The following is a 7,525-nucleotide window of genomic DNA, read 5'->3' as shown; positions in this document are numbered from 1 at the left end:
ATGGCTTGTAGATACCATGTATTTTCTTAAGTTGGAAAAGGTTAGATGCTCTTGGAAAACTAATTTCTTTAAAAAGTGGCAATGTTTTATAACTTACTTTAACTCTCTTAAGGTATTGCCTTCCATTTAATAGATGCACTCTGCTGAGTTCCCTCCCTTTTTAATTTATTACGTACACTGAAAAAAATTATTCAGAGATGATTCCTTGGATTTACAATTTTTTTTTTTTACGTTAAGTGGTTGTAAACAATTTATTTGTGTTGAATTTAAACAAACAAATTAAGTTGAACATTATTAAACGTAATTTGTTTGTTTAAATTCAACACAAATAAATTGTTTGCAACAGTTCTGCATGCAACACTTTTTTCAGTGTATTAATGAAACTTTTTTGTTTTATCTAATACCATTTTATACCGTTTAATTGTAAATAATTACTTTCAACATTGACAATGTATCTGAACATTTGATTGTAATATTTGGTTGTAATTTTCAGTACACTTAATACTCATGTTTCTATTTTTCTTTTCCTCTTATTATTTTTATTATTATTATTATTAATATTTCTCTTTTTTATTATATATATATATATATATATATATATATATATATATATATATATTTATTTATTTATTTATTATTATTTTTTGTCTCTTTTGTAAAAAAGAAAAAGAATGATATGTAACTATCTGTACTGATGTAATGTTTTTTTTTCACAATAAACAATTTAAACATAAAAATGATTACCGCTGCAAATGTTGGTATACTATAATGGAAAAAAATGCATCAAATTTATCATTTCTCAAAATGATGATTTGACGCATTTTTATTTCCTTTAATGTTTGTTTTAAGGAAAAAAATATTGCTTGTATTGCTAAAAAATGATTTGTCAGCTGACATGTACTTGAAAAAATCAAACAAGCATGTCTAAAAGCATGTTTTGTATTCTTTTATTGCACGTTATTATTATTTAGTTGACAAGAGCTCACACAAGCTAAGAACTAACATACTCTAAGATCAATAAATACTGATAAAGTTATATTAGTCATTGGATCAGTCAACATTACCTGCGGGTGATTTGTTAGTTTTACGGTTTGAACGTTCATTTAAATATTTGTAGTCCTGAAAATATCAGGGTGAGCTGCATATTTTGGATGTCAAACTAAACAAAGTATGTGGACTTGCTGGTTAAGTTGTTTCGAACTAAATGATGCTTTGTACCTGCCTCACTTCCCTGGAGGCTGCCCGGAGGATGTGTGCTATATTTCAATAATTATTTGATTACTGTGAACATCCTGGTTGTTCTGGCAGAATGAACAGGTTTAGCAGCAGCTTTTGTACACTGTATAACAGGATAGTTTCTACACAATCAACATCAATCATGTAGGAATTAGGTTACATGGAACAAATGATTGCTTTTACAAATGTAACTGAATTGAACAACACCTATAGGCTACACACTAGGGCACATGTCAAACACAGTTCCAAAAGGGCTGCAGCTCTGCACAGTTTAGTTCCAACCCTAATTAAACACACCTGATCAAACTAATTGAGTCCTTCAGGCTTGTTTGAAACCCACAGGTAAGTGTGTTGGAGCAGGGTTGGAACTAAACTGTGCAGGGCTTCGGCCCTCCAGGAATTGAGTTTGACACCCATGCACTAGGGATGTCCAAACTCGGTCCTGCATATAGCTCCAACTTGCTTCAACACACCTGGAAGTTTCTAGTATACCGAGAAAGAGCTTGATTAGCTGGTTCAGGTGTAGAACACCAGCCCTCCAGGACCGAGTTTGGACACCCCTGCTGTAGACCATTTCAATGTGGTGAGGTTATTGGCTCATAAACATTTGTTAATTGTTGTCAAACCATTTCATAACTGTAACAGGAGGCAATTCAATCATACCTTAATGTTAAAACAGTCATCATAACATTATTTATGAAATTGTGGAGCTTTTTGGAAGCTATGAAAATAAATAATGTGTAACAGGAAATACATTGGGACCTCTGTTATTGTTTACATCTCTGAAAGTGGTCTATATAACTGCAGAGTAACTGTTTGTATATAATAACTTTAACAGTTAAAAGCTATTAGGTATAGTTATTGACTTAAAAGTTTTATTAACAAATAACCCACATAGCAAAATTTCTCTGGTCCAGATGTGGCCCACACAAGCAGCTTTTGCTTGGCCCACATGTTGCAGTGAGCGCACTCAAATAGTTTGATCAGGGGTGTTTTATTAGGGTTGGAACTAAACTGTGCAGTGCTGTGGCCCTCCAGGAATTGAGTTTGACATTCCTGTTCTAGACTAATAACAAAATGTTTTTGTTTTCAGAAAAAATACGTCCAAATTAAAGGATAGTTCACACTACAATAAAAAATGACTCACTATTTTATTTTTCCAAACCTTTGAGTTTGATGAGTTTCTTTCATTTGTCAATCACAGAGAGAAGATATATTGAATAATGCTGAAACCATTGACTTCCATAGTAGGAAAAGGAAATACTGTGGAAGTTGTGGTTACAGCATTCTTCAAAATATCTTCTTTTGTGTTCACCAGAAAAAAGAAACTCATAAAGGGTTGAAAGGAGTAAAGTGAGAAAATGATGACAGATTTTATATTTTGCGGTAAACTCACCTGAGTTTTTCCTTAAAATAAAGCAAAATAATCCACAAATTGTGTAAGTAATGTAGTTTTGGGTTTGAAATAACATAATTTTACATTTTGACAGATTATTTTGCTTGTTTTGAAGAAAAACTCACCTAATTTTCATTTATTAATTCTGAAACTAAAAACAATAGTTTTAATTGTACTGAAAATGTTTCTTGATTAAGGATTTATTTATTTATGTATTTATTTTTTGCAAAGAAACTATTGGGCTCGTATGTCACTAATTGTTTGCTAATGCAGTATCTCCCAAAACACTAGAATAATGCATTTTTAATGCTCAAATCTGATGGTTTATTAATGGATTTAATGGAAACCATTAAAGTATTATGTGACATTTTAGTAGTTTGGATTGTTTACTTGTATTTTCATGCTGTCTGGACTATTCTGAACCACTATCTGCTTATGTTCTTACCTCCGTCTTCTTCATTGGTTTGTCCTGAATGTCTGTTTTATATTTTCTGTAGCACTACATGAACTCATGGTATGTATATACAGTTGAAGTCAGAATTATTAGCCCCCTTTGAATTTTCTTTTCTTTATTAAATATTTCAGAAATGATGTTTAACAGAGCAAGGAAATTTTCACAGTATTTCTGATAATATTTTTTCTTTCGGAGAAAGTCTTATTTGTTTTATTTCGGGTAGAATAAAAGCATTTCTTAACCTTTTAAACACCATTATAAAGTCAATATTATTAGCCCATTTAAGCTAAATTTGTTTTAGATAGTCTACAGACAACCCAACATTATACAATAACTTGCCTAATTACCCTGCCTAGTTACCATAATTAATCTAGTTAAGCCTTTAAAAGTCACTTTAAGCTGTATAGAAGTGTCTTGAAGAATATCTAGTCTGATATTAGAGATGAGTTATTAAAACTATTATGTTTAGAAATGTGTTGAAAAAACCTCTCTATTAAACAGAAATTGGGGGGGGAAATAAACAGAGGGGCTAATAATTCAGGCGGCTAATAATTCTGACTTCAACTGTATATCTAAATATATAGATGTGATGTATATCTTGAACATATACACATATACTAAACAATGCGTAAATTATTTCTGTACAATGCAATTTTCCAAACCGTTCACCTTCTGTAAAACCCTCTACATGTCTTCTGTACCACAATATGTGTTTTCAGTCTAAGTCGTTAGTTGTGTTTAATTGTTTTGGTTTTCAGTCAAATATGTCAGATATGCTCATGCAGTTGTATGTTATGTCTGTACAGACTGTCTAGGTGAAGGGTTTGGGTTATTGTTTTGTAGCACATTTAGTGCCTGCTCAATAACAACAAAGCAGATTCAGATCCTTGAATCTTTTCACATCCTTTCTGCTCGCAGTTTATCAGCCCTAAACCTGAGCAGTAATGGAGGAGTTTCTGTTTTATTTTTTTTTTTTTAGAGATGCTTCTGGGGAGTTAGATATAGTTTGGGTTTTGTTCTTTTCACTCCCTTAGCGCCGCCCACATCCCGTCTGCCAGCTCTCTAGTTTTTCCCATGACTTTGTATCTGTCTCAGTGTAAATATATATTTTTGCCCTGCTTTCCTTTCTTTAATTTTGATTAATTCGTTGTTTTTGTTCACTTTGGGAATTGTAAATAAAGTCAGACTTTTTGGTATCTACTTTGGTTGTCTTTTGCACTTCGTACATTTATTTTAATTGCATCAAAATGTCAAACCCCATTTCCCCTAGACAAACATCAGGGGTTTGTAACACTGGCATTTGCTCTTTTCACACAGTAATGCCAGTACATATCCAGAATTTACAGAACAACTTAAGATAAATTCATTGTGCTGTTCAGACAGGCAAGGGTGTTCTAGAAAAGACCATTGACACATTCATTTTCGGTAATCTCTAACATCATTGACCAGAAATGAGCTCTAAATAGCTGCACTTGTATTAAATAAAGAGGGTCAGTCTTTTTCTTGATGGTTTTACTTTTATTTAAACCTTAGCAGGGCTCCTGCACGTGCGTCATGCATGCAGCTGAACTATGGCAAGCCGCTTTGACATTTAATCTATAACCTGTACTAGTATCTATTTTCATGTTACTAGTACTTATTTTTTAGATACTAGTGCTTATAGTGCTTATTCATTAGACACTAGTGCTTTTTAAAAATATACTAGTGCTGACTCATTAGACACTAGTTATTTTTATTAGATACTAGAACTCGTTCATTAGATACATGTACCTATTAAAATACACTAGCACTCATTCATTAGATACTAGTTCTTATTAAATAGATCTAGTACTTGTTCATTAGATACTAGCATCTATTTACTAGGTAGTACTTATTAAATGGATACTAGTACTTATTAAATAGATACTAGTTGTTATTTATTAGGTACTAGCACTTATTTTAATAGTGACCAGTAACCATTCTGTTGTTACTAGTAATGCATTTAAAATGTTTCCATTGATTTCTATGGGTTCTGTCATTGAGATATCAACTATTCAGCTTTGACTAGTATGTATTCCACATATTTTTATGTACTAGTAGTTAAAAGGTACTAGTACTTATTAGATACTAGTATCTAATTAATAGATCAAATCAAATCACTTTTCTTGTCACATCAGCAGCCATGATGAGTGAAAAGCCTAGGTATCCAGACAATGACATGTCATATGGGCTAAACATTCAGTCATGCAACACACACACACACACACACACCTGCTCCAAGTCTCCATTGATTAGACTCACACAGCTGAAGCTGCTCATGTACTGATGAACTATAAAGTCAGCAGACAAACACACACACTCATACACACACACACACACACACGTGGCTGAGTCTTGTTGAACTGTATTTGAACATTACAACGCTTTTTCCTTGCCTTGTTTTCGCTTTTGAACCCTGCTTTCTTTTGTTGTTTTACTCCTGTCCGCTGCCTGCCTTCTAACCTCTCAACGGATGTTTGATACGACTCTGGATTTGCCTGTTTACATCTGTTTGCCTCTGTGTTGACCGTTCTTCCCTGACCATCCTCCTAATAAATCCTGTATTTGCATCCCTGTTGTTAGCGTCACTTCACGTTACAATTACATCTGTGTGAATGTGTTCCCCACCCCTATTGTGAATCAAAGGGACATATCATTAGTAAAACAGCAGTTCAGTGCTATCTCACAGCAGTTTGTAACGTTTTACTAATTTTTTGACTGATTTACTGGCTAATTTGTATGATACATTTGTACAATTTAGTAAAATTTTCTGATCCTCTAATGACGGCTGGGTTTAGGGGTGGGCTTTGGTGCTACGCCTCCTTTTAAAGACTGTAGAACTTCATACGACTGAACTCACGTTTCCTTGTGAGGGTGGTCTATCTAGTAGTCTGAATTTTTCCTGCTTTTAAATACAAAAATTGCAGCTTATTAGAACCTGAAGGCACTACTTAACAATAACCCCCCTTTTAATATGTTTTAAAAAATTATAGAGGTTTGGAAAACAATTGTTTATAACTGCTGAAGTCAAGTCAAGGAAATATTGAAAAAGTGCCTCATTTATCCAGATAGTGCTGATATATTTGCTCATCTGGTTGATATGGATAATTTTGGATCATAGTTGGCTTAGTCGCTTTATGTATGAGGGGTCGCCACAGCGAAATGCAAACTCCACACAGAAATGCCAACTGGTCCAGAACTCGAACTAGAGACCTTCTTGCTGCAAAGTGATAGTGCTAACCACCACTGCTAATTCAACCTGTTTCAAAACAAATCATCTAAATGATTTCCTCAGAAACTGGATCACAGTGCTGACCTATTGGTGTGATGCAGAATATTTTACCTTCATTATTAATAAAACCAAAGCAGATTGACACCGGTGGGCTGTGCAGAGGCGCCACTAATTTATTACAATCGAATAAACGTCTGACGGTGTTGACATAAAATGGAGACACAAGTTTGAAATCTTTAAAAAACATGTCTGTGTCATTGAAAAACAGCCTTGCTTTGGTGTTGAGATATCATTAAGTGTTGCTTTTAATAAAAACAAGCTTGATTCATTGACAAAATAATATATTTTATCTATTTTATTTGCGTATGAATGACTGAATTCCACTGTTTAGATAGTGAGAAGACTATACATGCTATAAATTGAATATAATAACAATATAAAGGGGATATTGTTGTGTTAAATGCATGTCTGTCACTGAAAAACAGCCTTGCTTTGGTTTGAGATATCATTACGTGTTGCTCTTTTCATTGACACAATAATATCTTGTATGTTTTATTTGCGTATGAATGACTGAGCTCCTCTAGCACTGTTTTGATGTGGTAAGAAGACTATAAATGTAATGATAAAATTAAACTGAAGGGGATAGTTGTGTTAAATGCATGTCTGTATTGAAAATCAGCCTTGCTTTGGTGTTGAGATATCATTAGTTACAGCTGTTGATAAAACAAGCTCTTTTCATTAACAGCATATTTTTTAATTTTTTTATAGTGAATGCACTGGTTTAGATGTAGTGAAAAGACAAAAGTGCTACACATTTGATGTAATATAATAAAGATAAAGGTAAACTGAGGGGGGTAGTTGTGTAAATGCATGTCTGTGTCATTGAAAAACAGCCTCACATTCATTTATTTATTTTTTTATGCAGAAATTTGTGTTTTTATTAATTAATTAATTAATTAATTAATTAATTAATTTTTATTTATTTGTATATTAATTTATTTATTATTTTATTTATGCAGGAATTTGTTTTTATTTATTTATTTATTTATTTATTTATTTATTGTTTTATTCATGCAGGAATTTGTGTTTTTATTAATTCATTTGTTTATATATTTATTTGCATATTTATTATTTTTTATGCAGGAATTAGTTTTTATTCATTTATTTTTTATTTGCGTATTTATTTATT

Source organism: Danio rerio, chromosome 4 (assembly GCF_052040795.2).
Source record: "Danio rerio strain M-AB ecotype USA chromosome 4, GRCz13ab, whole genome shotgun sequence".
Lineage (NCBI taxonomy): Eukaryota > Metazoa > Chordata > Actinopteri > Cypriniformes > Danionidae > Danio > Danio rerio.
The sequence above is the reverse complement of the archived record's forward strand: the minus strand, read 5'-3'. Positions refer to the sequence as shown.